This window comes from Equus przewalskii, chromosome 26, assembly GCF_037783145.1.
Source record: "Equus przewalskii isolate Varuska chromosome 26, EquPr2, whole genome shotgun sequence".
In the NCBI taxonomy this organism is placed as follows: domain Eukaryota; kingdom Metazoa; phylum Chordata; class Mammalia; order Perissodactyla; family Equidae; genus Equus; species Equus przewalskii.
This window is the reverse complement of record NC_091856.1, coordinates 28633071-28653944: the sequence shown is the minus strand read 5'-3', so window position 1 is coordinate 28653944 and position 20874 is coordinate 28633071. Positions and strand designations below refer to the sequence as shown.

The 20874-nt window shown below is 54.0% G+C and overlaps 1 long non-coding RNA gene across 1 annotated transcript; it reads left to right on the top strand.

Annotated features, from left to right (window-relative positions):
• Nucleotides 1–9285: 9285 nt before the first annotated feature.
• Nucleotides 9286–20309, top strand: LOC139079713 (uncharacterized). The gene is made up of 2 exons (XR_011533581.1): nt 9286–9496; nt 15429–20309. It is a non-coding gene; the product is annotated as an uncharacterized lncRNA (long non-coding RNA).
• The last annotated feature ends 565 nt before the right edge of the window (nt 20310–20874 follow it).

Below are 20874 nucleotides of genomic sequence, written 5' to 3'. Positions count from 1 at the left end.
GTGTACAAGCGGTCTCCATGGCAATCGGGGCGGGACGCGCAGCCGCTGTGGGGTCTCCGGGAAGCCACAAGGAGAGAGAGACTGGGAGACAGTTCTCAGCCCGGGGAGGTGAGGCCGCAGCAGGCAGGACCGCTGGGGGCTCGGAGAAGGGACTTCCCCTCGGGGCCGCTGCCGCCTGATCCCGGGCAGCTCCGGCCGCGGGGCAAGATGGCGCGCAGGGCGGCCGCTAGAGGGCACCCCAGCCCTACACATCGCGCCCGCCTCTCCCCTGCACCGAGCGGTGCACCGTACCTACCCGTTTCAAAGGGCCCACAGACCCCTTTGAGAGGAGCCTGTTTCCCCATCTACACGATGGGGAGGATCATCCCTGCGCCCCCAGGACTCCAGGCTTGAGCCAAGCTCAGGGCCTGACAGATGGTAGGTGCCCAGGAGCGCCCACGCTGGACCCAAGACCCCTTTCCTCCAGGAGTGGCCAGTGCTGAGGCTGAAGCTCCCACGGAGAGGGTTGGAAAGGACACCCACTTCATGCCCTGCAGAATGTGAGGAGCCAGAGGTAGTGTGTGTACAGCCCAGGGCCTTAAAAAGTGGGGTCGCTGTTGTTAACATTCCTGGCAGCACAGAGGGTGCCACCTGAGGATGGGAGGCTGTGGAGGGAGACCCCCGCAGCTGTCAAGACCCTTGTTGGGTAGTTCAAGCTGAAACAGAGAAAGGACAGGACTTGGTTTCAATGCCCATTTCACAGATGAGGAAACAGGCCCCATGAGGTGGGTGGACTTGCCCAAGGTCACTCAGCCTATAAGGATGGAATTGGGACTTGATCCCCTGTCTGCTGACTCTGGGGGCCTATCTTAGGACCACCCGCCATGAATTGCAGGGGCCTCGCAGCAGACGTCGAGGTTCCTGACTCCTGGTACACCTGGGAAACTGAGGCCCTGAGGGGGCAGATTTGGCCAGTCCCCCAGCACCTCCAAGGCAGAGGCGGAGCCAGGACCCAGGCCCCTCCCCACAGCGGCACACAGGTGGGACCAAGACACCTTCATCCGGACTGTTGAGTGGATTCCAGGCTCCCCGGGGCGGGGGTGGGGCAGCTGAGCTTTGGGAGCCTCAAACTTGAGGGTTCCCAGGCGTGACTCACACCCCTCCCCCCAGACCTCTCTGCCAGAAACTCTTCTCACGAGATCCGCTGTGCTCCTGCTCTATTTTAGGTCCCAGACAGTCAGGCGGGCGAGGGGGTGACAATGGTGGCTTTGAGGCAGCCCCACCCCCACCCTAACTCCCAGAGGGTCCAGGTCACTGAATTGGCTCCTCGGGGACCCTCTGAATGGGGCCTATAAGATCACCCCCACGCGCAGACCTGGGTCCCAGATGCAGCTCCCCCACCGCTGCCTCCCCAGGCCCTCTCCCCTCCCCTCAGGCGCCCCACCCACACGCAGTGTGGCACTTCCCCAGCTACCTGGTTCCTCCTGCTCTACCTGGAGGGCCCAGGCCCACCTTCCCCAGCCCAGCCCATCACTCTCAAAACTCTCTGGAGAGAACTTGTCCACCAGGCCCCGTGGCCACTCGGCTGGTAGGGGTGCAGCTGGGGTTTAAAACTGTTCTGCTTGACCCAGGAGTCTGTGGTTGGAACCACTCACCATGACTTCCAGGGGCATCAGCAGCTGAGCATCATGTCCACCTCTCCAGCTTCAGCCTGCCCCTGTCCCCCGCCCCTACCTTGCTCCCTGAACTCAGCCACAAGGGCCCTCTCTTCCATCCCTCCGTCTTCAGCCCCACCCTGGGCCTGCGCACGCACAGGGGTTCCCACCCTCCTGGCCTGGCACTCACCTTCGGATCTAGCCCGAATAGCACTTGCCCTGGGCGGCCTTCCCTTGCCCACACCCCAGACCAAGTCAGTGCTCCTGTCCCAGAGGTGGGGCGGTAGAGCCACAGGCCTGGGTCAGACCTGGGGTCTGCCCACTCCCAGCTCTGCGACGTTGGGCAGGCTGCCCCGATCACCCAGTATCTCAGTTTCCTCATCTGTAAAATAGGGCACTCACAGTGGCTGCCTCGTGAGGAGTCGGTGAGATGGTGCCCATAGGTGCTCAGAGAAGTGGGGGGAGGCTGTGACATCCACCTTTGTCCCTTTAACTTAAAACTCAGACATTAGGCTCCGAATGCCCTTTGCCAGGCTCACCTGAGGGGCTCACCGCCCAGGGAGATGTCACGAGGTAGTGCAGGCCTGGGGATTAGGGGCGTGGCAGCACAAGTATTTCACTGGCTCCAGCTCTGCCCATGGGATTGGGGGACCCAGATTCTAGCCTCCCCAAGAGGGTCCTGGGGGGACATTTTCCACCCCTGATGGTCTCTTCCCTCTCAGGGAGCCTGCTGCATTCTCTCTGCCCCAGCCCAGACAGTCTGGGGAGGAGGCCCATGCTGGCCCTTCCACTCACACCCCATGCCCTGAAGGGGACCCACAGCCCTGGGACCAGCCTTGCCTCTCTTCATTTCCCCAAAGTACCTGCCTTCCAGGCTCCGTGGTTCCCTCTGAAACTGCCCTGGGTACACAACCATTTTAACGAGAAAACTGGAGACTCAGAGAGGAAAATGACTTGCGCAAGGTCACACAGCTAGAAGGTAGTAGAGCTGAGATGCAAACTCATGTCCGATAACCTGCCAGCCCCCAGCTCATTCCTTGCACCGGACTTTCTTTCAATATAGTTTGGGAGGTTGGGGTATGAGCCTCTGCCCCCCACCCCACGCACACTTCACCTCTGTGCATGGGACCTCACTATCCCATAGGATGGCCCATCCCATCCTCGGAAACTCCTAATGTTGCAAAGTCCTGGGTGGGTCAGAATCTGCCTCACCCCGTCTAACAGGGTGGAGGATGGGCCCAGCCTGTGTCCTCGCAATTCCCCTCCCAGGGCCACCTCCAGCGCTGTTTGCAGTTCCGAAAGGCTGGAAACAATCCAAATTACTAGTCTAAGGCTGCAGAAATAAATGATTGCAGAGTCAGACAACGAAAGGTACACAGCCAGGGAAATCAACAAACTACACTCCACACATCAGCAGGCAAACATCCAGACACACTCTGCAGAAAAGCAATGTGGCAGAAGATGCTATAGGCACCATGCCCCTCCTACGAAAGTCAAGACTTGGGGCCAGCCTACTGGCGTAGTGGTTAAGTTCACGTGCTCTACCTCAATGGCCCAGTATTCGCGGGTTCAGATCCCAGGCACAGACCTACACACCATTCATCAAGCCATGCTGTGGCAGCGTCCCACATACAAAATAGAGGAAAACTGGCACATGTGTTAGCTCAGAGACAATCTTCCACACCAAAAAAAAAAAAAAAAATCAAGACCTGCCAAGGGCAACCCTCCACTTCTCAGGCATACATCCACATGTACTGAAACCATGAAGAAAAGCAAGGGATGAGAAACTCTCCAGTCACCGGAGTGGTTAACCATGGGGAGAGTAACGGAGGGGACACACAGGGTCTTGAAGAGTACTTGTTCCTGGTGATATTCTGCTCAAAGCTTGGTAGTGGGCAGTCAGGTGATTCTCAGATTCTTCTTAAATAACCGGCTCCGCCTCTCTGGCCCCTGCCCACCTCTCCTGTCCCCCTCCAGCTTCCCCAAGCCCTCCCCCATTGCTTGTCCCCACCACCCCCAGTCCTGAGCCGTTTAGCGGGTTACACAGTGCTAGGCTAGGATGCGCTTTCCAATGGTGCCCCAGGAAGCGGAGAAAGCTGTTCTGTAGCAAGAGAGCCAGCCGGGAGGAGAGAGCCAGAGAGGCAGGGGCCTGGTTCCTGCCAGCTCCCCAGCTCCCGGCTCCGGGCCCCAGGCTGCCCTCCGGAAACACACCTGCTTCCTTGGAGTCAACTCCTTTTCCACTGTGTGAGCTCTGGGATGGTTTTGGTTACTTGCCGCCCAAAGGGCTCTGCCTGAAACATCTCTACTTTCCACAGCTGGTCCCCTAATATTATTGCCTCTGAGGCCTCTGCTCTGGGACTCCCCTGCAGTAACAGCACACAGGGGTCCTAGCTCCCCAAGGGTGATCAACGCCCTCCAGTCTCAGTGGTTTCCCCACAACAGGGGCCTCCCTTACTGGAACGCACTGTAATTGTCACTGTCCCTCCTAAAGTGTGCAGACCAGAACTGGAAACAGCCTCTCCGTTTGGACTGACAGGTTCCAAGTTGAAAGGCACTGTCATCTCCAGTTTTCTAGACGCTCAGTCTCCAGTAATGCAGCCTGCATCACTAGAGGCATTTGTGTTCTCAACAGCTACATTACTCTGGTGACTCACTGAATTTGCAGTGAGAGCTTTTTCCCATGAACTGCTGTCCAGCCAACCCACCCTCCCCTATCTGGTACTCGCACAATGGATTCTTCGGAAACACACGCAAGACCTTACATTCGCCTGGTTAAATGTCATCTTCTTGGATCCCATCCAGCCATCTAGTCTTAAAAGCATTGTAAGTCTGGCTTCAATTGCACAAAGCATTAATTCTGTCACTGTAGCAGCTGCGAATTTTATGAGCAGGGCTAATGTGTTCTAAATCCAAACTGTGAAAATGATGATCAATGGGATAAGGGTAAGGACAGAGCCCTGTGGTCTATCACTAGAGATCTCCAGTGATTCCCACTTTTTTTTGCACCCATCCACACTCACGAGGATCATGGACTGACCGTGGGGTGGGCGACGGCCCACTCCCTTAGGAGCAGATCTGGGTGGGGAGGAGAGCCATGAGTTCCTATCTCAAGCAGGGCTCTCTGGTTGCAAACAACAGAAACCATGGATGGCCAAAAGGGGCCATATGGGAAGGGGCTGGGGAGATCAAAGATGGGAAAGACCGGAAGCAGGGCTGAGAATCCAGGGCGAAGCCTAGACGGTTCCTTGAAGAGCATAGGATTGGCCCAGCCAGGGCCACGCACCCATTCCTCGGCTGGGGGGGCGGGGCGTCTTGATTGGCAGTCCTGGCAAGATCCGGGCTTTGCTAATCAATCTGAGATCTCTAGGTAGGTTTAAAACCAGCGGTGCACCTGTGGGCTCAGGAGTCAGAGAGTCGCGTTCTGAACTGGCTCCAGCACCCGCCCGCTGTGACCTCGGGCAAGTTACCTAACTGTTCTGTGCTTCCTTTTCCTCATGTCTACAGTGAGCATAATGATTAACACCCGCCTCGTAGGGTTTACTTTGAGGGTTGAATGGATACGTGCCCAGTGCTTGGAGTGGTGTGTGGACACAGCAAGCGCGCTGCGGGTCAGCTGCGTTCCTGAAGTGGTGGTGTATGTGGTCCACGTGTTTCCGCTGCACCCCAAAGAGAGGAAGACGCACCCCCAAGTCTACAGAAACCCCGGGAAGTGAACCTGGATTGGCGGCGTTGCCCTGTTGTTGAAGGAGGCAGGCAGGAGGGACTTGTTTCCATTCCCAGTGGCCCTCGTTGGCATTTCTGGTCACCGCGTCCTTTTCTGAGCACCTCTGATCCCTGCTGACTAGTCGTCCAGAACTTGCTTGGCAATCAGTGCCAGGCTAACTAGTCCATGATGGCTGGATTCCCCCTTTCTAGAAAAGTGGGACGATGGCGCTTTCTTCTCTCCTGCCTTCTGGCCTCTGGGCCTTTCTCTGCGGTGTCAGAGTCCCCACCTTGCGTTCTGGCTCTTTTGGGGTACAATTTGCTAGACCTAGAAACTTGGTCTTCTTTCTTTACCTTATATTTTTAGCATGTTTTTTTCTAAGAGGGTGTTTCTGTTTGGGTAGCAAAGTGACCCGGATGCCAGAAGGAACCCGAGAAGCTCAGGGGGCCTGACGGTGCCCACCCTCCCCAGCCTGGCTGGGCGCCTGCCATCTGAAATCTTGGTTCATGGACTGTCACCGCAGGCCCCTCGGCCTCTCCCACGGGCCGGTGACTCCGACAGAAGAGGAGAAATCTCAGAGGCCGGACCTCTGAACACCCACGCTCCTGATGCCAGGACTAGATTGGGCCGGAATGAGGGGGGCAGGGGGCAGGGCCTCTGTGACAGGCCCCTCTGGCTGGCTGGGGCAGGGCCACAGCCAGCCAGAGGAGACTTTTATGGTATTTCATTTATTTAATTTTTTAAAGTCTTAAAATGTCCTGGACACAACCGTGTTAAAGAACAGTCTGAGGACAGAGGGACTATCAACCGTTGTCCCAAGCTCCCGGTGTTGTGGCCACTGTTACCCTTCAGGTGAGGCCTGTGTCTTATGACAGGGGACGCTTGGCCCCACCATGCCCCTGGGGCTGCCACAGAGATGGAAGGGACCGTCCAGGGATGGAACCTGGGTCTGTCTGACTTCTCTGTGCCACTTCTGGGCCCTGTCACATTTCTACACAGCTCTATTCCTAGCACACAAACCAATGTTTTTAATTTAAAAAATGTTTTAAATTACATGCCCGCTGCAAAAAATATATGTGTATATATAGAAGGCTAGGAAAGAAGACACACGTGTCGGCTCGCTCCCGTGCCTCGAGCCTCCCTCCTTAAAGGGGTGGCTCTGAGCAGCCTGGGACGTGGTGTCCTTCTACCAACTCCTCCTTTGAACCGGGTTTTCCCTCTGTAAGGTGGAAACAGTGGTGCTTGGTCCCAGGGGCTCTGAGAAGGGAGGCGTTACCCAGTTCTAGGCGACCAAGTAAACAGCATCTGCCTGGGGTCTGGCATGTAACAGGTACCCGGGGAATGGCCCAATGACTCCTGTGCAACCGTGCTCCTTCATGCCTCCGTCACCCCGTCTGTCTCCCCAACTTGCAGCCTTGGGTCAAGCCCCACCCACTGCCCTCTCCTTGCATCCAAAAGAAACTAGTCCCAGCAAAAATCAGAGAAGGAGAAGAAGGAAGTGAAATGCCCAGCATGTAAGGGCCTGCTTGGGGTGCCTGAGCTCAGTCAATCTTCCGAGGGGCCTGTGGTTGCCATCTTTCGCAGCTGACGACACGTGGGCCAGAGGGGGTCGTGACTTAACCAAGACCACGTGATTCGTGGACAGTAGAGCCAGAATGGATGCCAGGCCTGAGTCCTGAGTTTGGGTCCTTTTCTGCCGGGCCAAGCTGACTGCCAGTCAATGATTCACCACTGTGCTTGGGCTGGGCCCAGAGGAGGTCTGGAAAATGCTTCCGAATGAATGAATACATGAATGAATGGATCGGTGGCCACGTTATATTTATTATATAAGCTCCCGTGGGGACGGCTTCCGTTTCCCTCGTGTCAACTGAGTTTTTCACAGTGACCCTGCCTGGTGGGAGGCTCCACCTCCATTTCACCGATGGGGAAACTGAGGTTCAGTTTGTCCCAGGCCTTAGCCTTAGCATTAGCGTGAGAAAGAGACCGAGCTGGAGCTCAAGCCCCAGATGTCTGAAGTCAGCCCTGTGTGAGCGGTTTCCACCAGCCCGCACTGCCCTCTCCACGGCGCCAGGGCCTCTCCGGGGCATAAGGAAGTGCTCAGTGGGTATTGAACCACAGTGGCTGGCATGGGTGCCGGGGAGGGCAGGCAGTATTCGTCTGCTCAGAACCAGATACCTGGCGAGGCCTTGGGACACTTGCCCAAGCCCCCCCGGACGCCCATCCCCCCGGCTGGGTTCAGCCTCCCCTGAGCCCTGCAAAGAGGCTCCAGATGAAGCTGGCACCCAGATCCTTGGTCCCCGTGTGTCCGTCCTGGTTCCAGGGAAGAAGGATGGGGGAGAAGGGTGAAGCCTCGCCCAGGCTCTGGGGCATCTGTGAAGGCAGCAGACCAAGGTGGGCATCTGGTGGCCCTACCCCCACCTCCTGGGGATTTGGGAGGACTTGACCTTGCTCTGGGAGGTAGCCCAGGAAGGCAAATCCCCTGGGAGAGGAGCCCTGGGAGGTGGAACCCCCAGCACCCAGGCTGGCCGACCAAACAGCGTCAGCAAGACAGCCACGGCCGCAACACTGCTCACCGAGATGGACTAGCCCTGTCTACCTCTTTGAGTCCAACAGGTGTGGCTCCAGGTGGGACCTGGACCAGCCCAGGCCTGACACTCTACCCAGAGGACTGAAGGAGAAGAGCCCAGGATGAGCGGTGGCTCCAATACCCTGTCTGCTGGTCCCCTGGGCTGATGGGCCACCTTGGGCCTTGGAATGGGGCTTCTGGAATCTTCTCCCCACTGGAGCAATGGGCTTGGCCTAAGGCGGGTGGGGGATGAAAGGGATGGGCGTGCCGCCAGACCCCACTCCAGCCTCTGCCCTCCTCTTCCTTCCCCGGTCCTTCCTTCTTTCTTTGTTTCCTTCTGTCCTACACGCCCATTGCCTTCGTCCCACCTAGATCCCTCCCATTCTTGCCCAATCCTGCCCCTTGACCCTTCTGGGCCTGCCACCCGAGCTCTGCCAGGCCCCGGAGCTCAGGGAGGAGGAACGGCCCCCTTGGGGCAGTCAGGGAGGTCTTCTGGAAGAAGCCTGTGGGCTTCTAGGCCTCTGTAGTTAAGAAGGTGTCTGCCGGGGTCGGCCCAATGGCCGAGTGGTTAAGTTCTCGTGCTCCGCTTCGGCGGCCCAGGGGTTTTGCCAGTTCGAATCCTGGGCGTGGACATGGCACCACTTGTCAAGCCACGCTGAGGTGGCATCCCACATGCCACAACTAGAAGGACCCACAACTAAAAATATACAACTATGTACCGGGGGTCTTTGGGAGAAAAAGGAAAAATAAAATCTTTAAAAAAAAGAAGGTGTCGGGGCCGGCCCCGTGGCCGAGTGGTTAGGTTTGCACGCTCTGCTGCAGGCAGCCCAGTGTTTTGTCAGTTCGAATCCTGGGCGCAGACATGGCACCACTCATCGAGCCACCCTGGGGTGGCATCCCACATGCCACAACTAGGAGGACCCACAACTAAGAATATACAACTATGTACCGGGGGGCTTTGGGGAGAAAAAGGAAAAAAATAAAATCTTTAAAAAAAAAAGGTGTCTGCCAGACACAAAACAGAAGAAGCTCTGGGAGCAGGAATGGGCTGTGGGGGGCACTGGGCCAGCCGGGGGGACATCTATGGGAAATGAGAATGAGAATGGGAAGCTGAGGAGAGTGCAGGAAACAGAGGCCTCCAATGCCAGGCTGAGGGGCTTGGCTCACACTCTCTGGGCAGTGGGGCTCATGGACCCTGGAGGGTGAAGAAGGAACCTTGGAGCTCCTTGAGGGGTGAAAGGTCGGGAGGAGGAGACCCCGGGGTGCAATTCCGGGCCCCTGGCCCTGCTCCAGCCAGAATGACTCTGATTTCCCAACATGCACGGACTGAGCTGCCACAGCAGGGGGTGAGCAGTGGTGGCGGTGGAAGGTTTTCAGCTGGCACAAGGGGGTGGTCAGACTGGGCTTCCGGAGGCCAGCGCCGACTGCGGAGAGGAACCGCACCCGTGGGTCAGGGGCCCGCCAGGGCTCTGCGCAGAGGTCCTCTGGCCTCCTGACCTTTTCTTCTTGGGCCACCAGGAGGCAATAATAATAATAATAACCCAAGCGTCACAGTGCCAGCAGGCCCATGCGATGCGCACCACATTACATCAGGTGGGTATGTGTGCAGACGGGGAAATCGAGGGCCTGGGAGGCAAGAGACTCAACACCAGGATTACCGGCCAGCTCCAGTGGCGGAGTCAGGGTGCACGCCCAGGGGCTGGTCAACCCCGCAGGGCCCGGCCCAGCCCCCCTCCGGCAGCCCGGAGCAGGTGCGGAGCAGCTGTGTGGTGTCCCATCACGACTGGAGCCTCCTGCAGCTACAGCCCCTCCGCCCACCTGTCCTCCCGCCTGTCCCCGCCACGCCTGGCACCCACGTGCCCTGTGGAAATCTGACCAGCCTCATGCTGCCCTCCAAGGTGACAGCTGGAAGACGGCGTTTGGGAGACGGGTAGGGTGGGAAACAGAGCTCTGGCCAGAAAGCAGGAGCAGCTCTGGCAGGGCAGGGAGAGACCAGCAGCCTCTACTTGTTGTGCGACCTGGAGCTCCTTGCCAGGCCTCTCTGGGCTAGGGCTGCTCTGAGCCACCTGGAGCTGGGGCTCCAGGGTTGACTCTAAGCAACTTGTGGCTTCCTGGCCCATCTGCTCGTGCCTGGAACAGCGCACTGGCCCCCACGGAGTGCCACCCAGTCCTCCATCCCGGGCCAGAGGGATAGGAGCTGACCGGCTGGGTGACTCCAGGCCAGTGTCTTAGCTTCCTCAACAAGTTGAGAGGGCTGGTGGCTGGGGTGCCCTACAGGCAGCCCCTCCCTCCTCCACTTAGGGGCTGGTCACAGCAGCCCCACCCCTCCCCCCAGGCCCCAACCTTCTTCAATGGCCGTTTTGTATTGTTGCCAGGGGACTGCTGTTTGCTCAGCTGCCCCCACCCCTGAGACCTCATGATAATGGCCTCCTGTCAGCCCCAGGGCCCCTGTGTCTGGGGGCTGGGGGGTGAGAAGCCCTCTCCTTCAGTCTGTCTGGGGCATTGTCCTTCCCTTCCTGTCTGGGTGGGGGTGGGAGGCATTTGTGGTCATTTCCTCTCAGACTTGTTTCCCTTTCTAGAAGCTCAGGCCTGAGTGTCAGCCTCTCTCCACCCCCAGCTGTGCGTCCCCCTGCAAGTCCTCAGCCTCAGTTTCCCACTCTGTAAAGGCTTATCACTCATCTAGACCTGGATTCACATCCCCAGTTCAAATCCTACCACTGATTGGCCTTGTGCTACAAGCCTCAGTTTCCTCATCTGAAAAATGGGAGTATTAATTGTAGCAGCCTCACAGGCCAATAAAATCATGGGATCCGACAGCCCTGGGCTGCTGTACAGCTGGGTGGCTTTTGACCAGTCCCGCAACCTCTCCAGCCTCAGCTCTGTCCTCTGTGGAGTGGGGATGATCTTGGCACCTGCCACAGACGTGCCTGGTGGAAAGTCAGCAGAGGGTCACAGACTGGGTACACACTAGGTGCTCAACACACGCTGCCTTTGAAAACAACGCGGCAGCAATGGAGCAAGACAGCCGCACATCCCACTGTGCCCACACACCAAGCCTGATGGGGCAGCTTCCCCTCCCCCGGCCTCAAGTGGGCCTCTCTACTTTTGTCTGTTTTTGAGTTTTTCATCATGGTTTTGTCTTTGAAGTCTGTTTTTTAATTTCCAATTGTCTGGGGGTTTTCTAGTTATCCTTCTTGTAATTTATTTCTAGATTGCATGCATGTGGTCACCCTATGCTCGGAATCATTTCCATCCCTTGCTTTAAGGCCCAGGGTGTGGTCACTTTTTGCCGATGTCGCATTGTCCTTGCAAAGGCTGTGCCTTCTGCAAGTGTGGGCTGCAGGGTTCTAGATGGGTCTGTGACTTGTTGATCCTCTAGATTCTCATTTTTCGCCGGCCTTTTCTATCATTTACTGAGGAAAATGTTACAATCTCCCGCTGTGAGTGTGAGGTTTGTCTGCCCCTCTTTGTATTTCTTCCAATAACGGTGTTGTATATTTTGAAGTTACTTTATTTGTTGCATATAATTTTTAAATTGCTCATTTTCCTAAGTCAAACCTCTTGTCATTATAAAATGTCTTTATTTCTAGTAATTATTTTGGCCTTAAAGTCTGTTTTGTCTGCTATTGGTATAGCTATGCTGGTTTTCTTTTCTTTTTTCTTTTTTTTTGAGGAAGATTAGCCCTGAGCTAACGTCTGCCGCCAGTCCTCCTCTTTTTGCTGAGGAAGACTGGCCCTGAGCTAACATCTGTGCCCATCTTCCTCCACTTTATATGTGGGATGCCTGCCCCAGCATGGCGTGCCAAGCGGTGTGTAGATCAGCACCTGGGGTCTGAACTGGTGACCCCCAGGCTGCAGAAGCGGAGCACGCGAACTTAACCACTAAGCCACCGGGCTGGCCCATGTGCCGGTTTTCTTTTGGTTGTTATTTTCATGGTATATCTTTATTGTCAACCTTGCTATGTCCTTTGATTTTACTTACTTACTTATTTATTTATTTAATTTCCCTTCTCCCGCTCCTCCTCCTCCTCCTCCTTCTCCTCCTTCTCCTCCTTCTCCTCCTTCTCCTCCTCCTCCTTCTCCTCCTTCTCCTTCTCCTTCTCCTCCTTCTCTTCCTTCTCCTTCTCCTCCTTCTCCTCCTTCTCCTTCTCCTCCTCCCCCTCCTTCTCCTCCTTCTCCTCCTTCTCCTCCTCCTTCTCCTCCTTCTCCTCCTTCTCCTCCTCCTCCTTCTCCTCCTTCTTTCTTCTCCTTCTTCTTTCTTCTCCTTCTTCTTCTTCTTCGAGGAAGATTGGCCCTGAGCTAACATCTGTGCCAATCTTCCTCTATTTTATGTGGGGCACAGCCACAGCAATGCCAGTTCCATGCCAGGGATCTGAACCTGCAAACCCCAGGCGGCCAAAGTGGAGCTGTGAACCTAATCCACTATACCACTGGGCTGGCCCCAGCCAACTATTTATTTTGAACAATAAAACTCACAGGAAGTTTCCCAGTATAGCACAGTGAGCGCCGTTTATCCACCACCTGAATTTACTAATAGCTCTGCTCTTGTCCCATCTGTTTGATCTCTTCATGCTCTTTTCTGACTCTGCTGATGATGAGTTAGACTCTCCCTGTTTTTAAGAACAAGTTGGGTTTTTTTTACTGTTTTATCCGTCTAGGCTGATATAGTCTCACAAAACAAGTTTCATTTTTTTCAAAGTGAAAATCCTGTAGTGTTTTTTGTGATCATAAAAGTTATGCATGTGCAATTCAAAAAGATACTAGAAGTAAGAAAGAGATAAAGATAAAGTAAAAATCACCTCAAATCCCACTCTCTAAAGATGTTAACATGGACATGTTTATGGACAGGGACCATATTTCCCACTTTCCCAGTTGTATCTGTGGGACCTGAGTGGCTTGTTCACCTCTCTGAGCCTCAGTTTCCCCGACTGTAAATTGGGGATGTGATGGTCAGTCTTATGTGTCCACGTGGCTGGGCTATAGTACCGAGTTGTTTAATCAAAGGCTAATGTAAGTGTGTGTATAAAGGTGTTTTGTAGCGGTGGTTGACATCTACACCCACCATCAGTTGACTTTAAGATGCTCTTGATGATGTGGGTGGGCCTTATCCAATCAGTCGAAGGTCTTAAGGGCAAAAACAGGTTTCCAGAGAAGTTCTGCCTCAAAACTGCAAGACCAAATCCTGCCTGAGTTTCCAGACCGCAGGCCTGCTCTATGAATTTCAGACTTAGACTTACCAGTACTCACAGTTGCATGAACCAGTTCCTTAAAAAATATATATCTCCTACTGGAGATATATCTCCTGTTCAAGATCACACGGGGGGAGACTCCCATACCAGTGCTCTTTCCACAATGTCAAAGACAGTGCAGTTTCTGAGCAAGGGGCAACTGGTGTTAGTCTGCTTGGGTTGGACTCTCACTGTGTGACATTGGGTGAAGTATTGATGTCTCTGAGCCTAGGAATGGGATCATGGAGCCCACCTCACAGGGTCATTGTTCATTTTCTATGCATGTAAGAGCTTAGTTTAGTGCTTGGCCCACAGTAAGTCCAAAACTATTGTTGTTATTAGTAAAAGTTTGCAGGGTGAACCGCCCAAGAGGACAGAATCACACTGTGCCAGGCCCCAACAGACTTCTGTGGCTGGAGGTCACGTTTCCAGCTCTGGGAGGAGAGTGAGGCTACTGGCAGAACTCCCAGCACGATGAGCCCTGGAATCTGGGCCCTGGGGAGGAGCATGCGATGATCCTGATACCAGCTGGGTGGAGGAGGGGCCCATGGCCAGTGTCAGGAAGAAGAATTCCTTTGCAGGGCATGGGGCAGGGCAGGGGTGTGCACCTGGGCGGGCAGCCGCACCCACAGGGCCCCTCTCCAGCACCCACTGACATCAGGACCGGACCCACCCCTATGCTGGGAAATCTGCTTCCCCATTAAGAGCCAGGGAAACTGCCCGGGGTCTGCTCAGCCTGCAGAGGGAACCAAGGAGGGAAGCCCAAGGTCCCAGAAAGGCCAGGCGCAGGGGCTCCTCCACCACCAGCTTTTCCCCTACACCTGACCCCGACTTCCAGTTGTGTTAACAGCCTGTTATTGAGCATCGTCTGTGGGCCTGGCATGGAGTGCACACATGTTCTTTGAGTCACTGAATGCATCACTGGCCCCACTCAACAGATGAGGAAAGCCCAGCTCAGAGGGGCAGGGACTTGCCTGAGCTCCAGCCAGATTGGAACGGTGCCCCTGTCCCACCCACAGGCTCAAATTCCAGGCTGCCACACCCCGCCCCACCCTCGGCCTTGGCAGTCTGCCCTCCCCCCAACCCAGTCCCCCAGCCCCACAACTGACATCCTCCCAGCCGCTTGGGCTCCCAGAATTCCCTCCTGCCAGCTTCCAGCCTCTGCATGGGAACAAGCTGCTTTCCAGCCCCTCCGCAGTTCCGTGTCCCAGTGCCCATCATGTACCACTTACCACGGCGCTTACCATGCCTCGGGGCTGCCGGCCACCCTTGCTCTGGAAATTCAGTGGTATGGCTTGGACTTTCTTCTCACTAATTTAATCCTTTAATCTTCTCAGGCAGTTTTTCCAGAGTGTGAGCCTCCCAGAAGGGTTTTGGGATAATAAGAATAATTGCTTATAATTTGTTGAACGTTCATTAATTGCCAGGCGCTGTGCTAAGGGTTTCCTTGCATCCTCTCATGGAATCAGCTCACTGGTGCTCTGAGGTAGGATCTAGTATCATTCCCATTTTACAGATGGGGAAACTGAGGCTGAGGGAGGTGCAGGGTCACAGCTCAAAAACACAGTGACAGTATTATCCCACATTTACTGGGCGCTCAGTCTGTGTCAGACACTGTGCCAAGCGCTCTATGCATATTGGGTCATTTAATGCCCTCCACCAGTCTGTGAGGTCAGCACCATTCTAATCCTCACGTGGGAGGTAAAGAAACGAAAGTGCAGCAGGCAATGAGTTGCCCAAGGCCACACGGCTAGGAAGGGGTCGAGCCTGGGTTCTAATCCAGGGTCTGACTCCTCAGCCCACACACAGGTCTTGTGGACCTCCAGGAGGCAGAGGTGGGATTTGAACCCAGGACCCACTGCATCCGGGCCCCAGTGGTCCCATAGCCTCCCTTGGGAGGTGGAGAACCAGCCAAAGCCAGGCCTCAGACCGTGGGATGGCTCCCAGCACATTAGGGCAAAAACCGCAGCTGGGCTGGTGGCCAGCTTCCAGGCGGGCTCAGAGCTCGGTTCGAGGCCGCGGAAGTGGCTTTGGCCAGGACCCCTGAGGGGGTGGAGGGCTCCCCAAGGGCCGCGCTGGGGTGGGGCCTGGGCTCCCCAGATGGCCCAGGAATTGGCAGGCGTTTGTGCCTAGCGAGTGCTTCGCTGTCATTCCTGTTTCCGGCCTCCAAAGGCATCCAAGTTCTTACATGTAAATATTTTCAGCAGATGAGACTTGCAATCCTCATTAAAAAAATTCTTAAACATAAAATTCAGAAACACGTGTTCAGAGCTGACCTCCCTTTATGTAATCTCCAGGTTCTCTGGAACTTACTGTCAAAGTCCAACACGATGGCCCAAGTCCACTTTGAAAGAAAACTTGGAATGAAAGCTGCCGTCAGAGCAGCTGCCAGCACGATGTGAGATGGGCCTGTCTAACCAGCTGGGCATTCCTGGACAGGTCACTTCACCTCTCTGAGCCTGGAGAGACATGCAACACCTGGGTAGTGAGCACCCTTACTATCACCAGGAGTGAAAGAGACACCGAATAACCCCAGTGCCCCCCCAAGTAGGCTGAGACTCTGGCGGGGCCAGCTGCCAGGTGATGAACTGTATCCTGGTGACCAGACTGTTTTCCTGGAAGGATGGGCGCCCTTGGTCCTATCTCTGGGCCCTGTGCCTTACTGGTCCTCCCTTCCACTTCCTCACACTGAGGTAATGCCCAGCTGGCAGCGCCCCACCCAGGCTGCACTGGGGCTGGGTGTGACAGCATCTGTCACCATCGCACGGAGCTGGCAAGCCCAAAGCACCTGGTGGAGCCATTGCAGGGGCTGGGGCCAGGGGCCTTGGAGCCCAGAAGGCAGGAGATGAGAGAGGTGATGCTGGAGCTGGGCCCCCATCTCCTCCTCCTGCGTCCTCCCCATCATGGGTGTTTCCCAGGAGCATGAAACAGAATTCACCCTTTTTGTCCCCACACCTGCCTCATCTCAGTGACAGCACCTCCTCCCACCTCTAGTGTCAGCCAGAGTCCAGGGGTTGCCCTCTCTGACCCTTAGCTCCGACCTCTAGTCCACCCCCACGACTTCAGTCCACTGCTGACTCTGCAAGTTTGCTCAGGCGGCTTGAGCAACAGAAATCTCCTTTCCACAGTCTGGAGGCTGGACGTCCGAGATCAAGGTGCCGCTGTGTTGATTCCTTCTGAGGCCTCTCTGCTTGTCTTGTAGGTGGCCGTCTCCTCCTTGTGTCCTCACGTGGTCCTCCCTGTGAGCTTGTCTTGTCCTAATCCCTTCTTATGGGGATGCCAGTCATATTGGTTTGGGGCCCATCCTAATGACCTCATTTTACCTTAATTACCGCTTCAAAGGCTCTATCTCCAGATCCAGTCACCTCCTGGGCACTGGGAATTCAGACTTCAACATAGGAATATCGAGGGGATGCAGTTCAGCCCCTGACAGGCTGTGTCTTGAATCCTCCGCCATCCCTGGGCTGACAGCCCCTGCCGGGTCCAGCCTCACCATTGCGCTCTGACCACTGCGTCTCTACTCACCCCTCCAGCCCACGCTCCCCCTGCAGGCACTCTGACCTGATCACCTCTCCCTCCTGTTGAGAACTTGCCCTGGCCCCCACCAACTTCCCCAGGCTCAGCTCAGTCTTGCCGCCCCCATGCCCAACACCCATCGATCCAAAGCTAGGAGCTAGCAATTTACCAAAGTCTACCCTGCAAGGGAGTGGTCTAAGCTCTTTAGGTGGTTTATCTGAGTTAATCCCCATCAGCCCTATGTGGTAGGTGCTGTCATTATCTCTGCTTAATAGGTGAAGAAACTGAGGCACAGAGAGAGTAAAGGGCTTGCTGAAGATCACACAGCTAAGGCAGAACTCAGACCCAGGCGGTCTGGCTCCACGGCCATGCTCTTGACCTCTGCGCTCAATGCCCTGTGCTTTGGCTCCACTGTTCCCTCCCACTGGAATGCCTTTCTACTCCTTCTCTGCCAGGCAAACTTCTATGTATTCTTCAGAACCCATCTCAAATTCCCTTTCCCTCGGATGATAGTCAGCCTCTGCTCTTCACCGTGCTCACCCAGCTCTCGTTCAAGCACATATCAGAGTTTGAAGCGATTGTTGTGACCATGTCTGTCTCCCTGGGGACAGGTGCCAGCTCTGATCCATCTCTATGGTCTGCACACCCAGGACAGGCCAGGCTCGGAGGCAGACACCAGTGAATGACTGACTGAGTGAATGAGCAAATGAATGAACAAACACTTCGGCACATACACGTTAGTAACCCGGGCGTATCTTTAAGAAGAGAGTCTAATTCTTTTTTTTTTTTTTAAGATTGGCACCTGAGCTAACCACTGTTGCCAATCTTCTTTTTTTCTTCTTTTTTTTTTGCTTTATCTCCCCAAATACCCCCTGTACATAGTTGTATATTTTTTTTAGTTGTGGGTCCTTCTAGTTGTGGCATGTGGGACGCCGCCTCGGCATGGCCTGATGAGTAGTGCCATGCCCGCGCCCAGGATCCAAACCAGCGAAACCCCGGGCCACCGAAGCAGAGTCGCAAACTTAACCACTCGACCACGGGGCCAGCCCCCAAGAGTCCAATTCTTTATTAAAAGAGCCAGATGTTTCAAATCCCCCAAATTCCTGCTTTTGGAGAAAAAGAAAACACGAACACCTGTATCATTTTCTCATGTAAATTTACCTTTTTGCCTCACTTTGAATCCTGAGCCCAGCGCAGCCTTTTGGGCCTTTGTAATGAACTCCTGCCTACCCCCCGGAGGGAGGAGGAGCTTGCCTAAAACTCTAGGAGGGCGCTCCTGCTGCGGGAGGGCCGGGGAGGGAGGGAAGATAAAACAAGGGAAGGAAGAAATTCTCAGCACCCCATGGATTCCTTCTACAGCCGAAGAGTTGAAAATGACATTTTCTTTGTTGAAAAAAGTTATAATAATAAAGGCTTTGTTTTTGTAAAAATGACCCAGCCCCTCATGAGGGATGCTCATCGCATCACTGAAAAAGACTTAAACCACCCGGAAAAGGACAGAGAGGAAAATAAAATGACTCCATGTCACACCCCCCAGCTGCTTCTGCGAGTGTACTCATGTGTGTAGTCATCGAGCTACGCCTAAGATAGAATCTCTCTGCTGTGTGTTGTCCTTTAACAAAAAACCTCACTGCCAGAGAAAGCTCTTGATATCATCTTCCAGATCTCATCTCTGCCTCCTGTAACATTCAGATTCGTTTGTCTAGCCTGTAACTGCTTATTGGGAACCTGCTCTGAGCCAGGCTCTGGCTGGGTCCTATGGCTAAAGAGCGGAGCTGCTTCTATGGGACAGAGTTTAATCAAAAGATGACACATGTAATTATTTAGTTGCAACTGTGACCAGAGCTATGAGGAGGGTGCTGGTTCTTTGCCCTAGCCAGTGAAGATAGGGAGGGCTTCCTGGAGGAGGTGATGGGTTGATGCGGAGGAAGAGAAAGGGCATGCCAGTCAGAAGGCAAGGCCTGTGGGGAAGGAATCCTGATGGGCCCCCACATCTAGCTGCCAGTTTTCCTTCCTCCATCAATGAAGAGACCAGATTTTGTCCTGGTGTCTATGCCTCCAACCACTAATTTGCTAATTTCCTCAGGTAAATCCTGATGAGTCTAAGCGAATCAGGGGTTCCTCATCTCCTTGTCAGTGGTTCGGATGGGGGATGGCATATGGCCCAGTTCGGACTAGGAGAACAAAAAGAACAGTCTGCAGGAGGACTTCTGGGAAGGACCAGCCCATCCCTTTTCTGCCTCTGGAGACCGATGGTGAAGATGTGATGTCCAGAATTGCTGCAGCCATCTTGCACCACTGAGGATGAGACCAACACATGAGGGTGGCCGAGCAAAAAGAGCAAGAAGCTGAGTCCTTAATGATGTCATCAAGCCTTTGAATAAACCATCCTGGACTGCCTTACCCAGGACTTCTTGGTATGCGAGGAAAACCAGTTCCCTGGTTGTTAAAGTGATTTTGAGTTGGGTTTTTTGGGGGTGTCAGTCTCCTTGGCTGTGAGGGGTGAAGAGTTTGTCCTATAGTGATTCATAATGAGATGAGCATGTTGTTTTGACATTGTTGTTTGAATTGTGGGTTTATTAGGGTGGGAATGGGGGCTGGTGGAGATTACGAGGGTGGGGCTAGAGCTTCATCCCCCAACTGTCTCTGGGCTCCACTAAAGCCTGTTACAGGGAGTAGCCTCTCATCCAAGAGGCTGTTAGGGCTCGAAGGCATAGTGTGATGGGGAGAGCGCCAGAGACACAGCAGGAGGAGTGGGGACGCGGCCCGGAAGGAACGAATCAGCCCCAGCTGCCCCCACGTTGTCCGGGCATCTTCAACATTCAACTAACTTTGGCTCCTCTTCCTGTGCACCATGGGAAACGCCCCTCCAATAGTCCCTGGGTTCCTGGGGGCTAGATTCTCTACCGTGTCACTGGCTTCCGAATCATTGCTTTGGATTTGTTGATTTCTCCCTGCAATTCTGTCAAAATTTGTTTTACTGAGACATCATTCATGTTACAAAATTCACCCTTTTAAAGTGTACAATTCAGTGGCTTTTAGTATATTTGCAAGGTTGTGTAACCATCATCACTATCTTATCCCAGAACATTTTTGCCAACCCATCAAGAAACCCCATACTCATTAGCAGTCACTCCCCAGTCCACCCTCCGCTTGGCCCCCAGCAACCTCTCATCTTTTTGCCTTTATGGATTTGCCTATTCTGACGTTTCATATAAACGGAATAATACAGTATGTGGCCTTCTGTGACTGGCCTTCCTTTTGCACCAAGCATCCCATCAGATAATATTCTTTTTTTTCTTTTTAAAGATTGGTACATGAGCTAACATCTGTTGCCAATCTTCTTCTTTTTCTTCTTCTCCCCAAAGCCCCCCAGAACATAGTTGTATATTCTAGTTGTAGGTCCTTCTGGTTGTGCCATGTGGCACACCACCTCAGCATGGCCTGATGAGAAATGCCGTGTCTGCGCCCAGGATCCAAACTGGTGAAACCCTGGGCCACTGAAGTGGAGCATGTGAACTTGACCACTTGGCCACCCAGCCAGCCCCAGATAATATTCTTAACAAATACAAGAACTACTGTGATCCCCTCTGGTTGCGAATAGCACTTTCCCCCTTGCTATATGTACATAAAATTTCACAGAAATAAAACCATACTAAACATGTGGTTTTTAATTTTTTTTAGATTCAAGTACCAAGGACATCTTTCTGTGTCAGTACAGATCTGCGTAACCTTTTTTAATGTCTGCAGAATAAATTACGTGGTTAAAAAAATAAGTCTGGCTCGAGCTCATGCTCAAGCACTCAGGCCCAGAAGGAAGGCAGACTAGTCTCCTCTGGATGGGTCTTTACTGCACTTCCAGCTTTTCGTGAGTGTAGACAATGAGCTGAACATCCTGTGTGTACATTCCCTTAGAGCAAAGTCCTAGACGTGGGACTGGGGGCCAAATGGTACTCATGCAGAATTTTTTTGTATTCTGCCAAACTGTTCTCCGGAAAGGTCAGATCAGATAGCTGTCCACTACAATGAGGCATTGTGGCCTCTGGACTCCAGCTGCTTAGGTTTCAATCCCTTCTCCACTGCTCGTTAGTGGTAGGACCTTAACCTTCTGTGCCTCAGTTTCCTTATCTGTAGAATGGGGATAATGAAAGTACCAATCTCAGAGGATGGTTATGAGAATTAAATTAGTGTAATACATGTAAGCAATGGTTCTCAACCGGGGGTGAC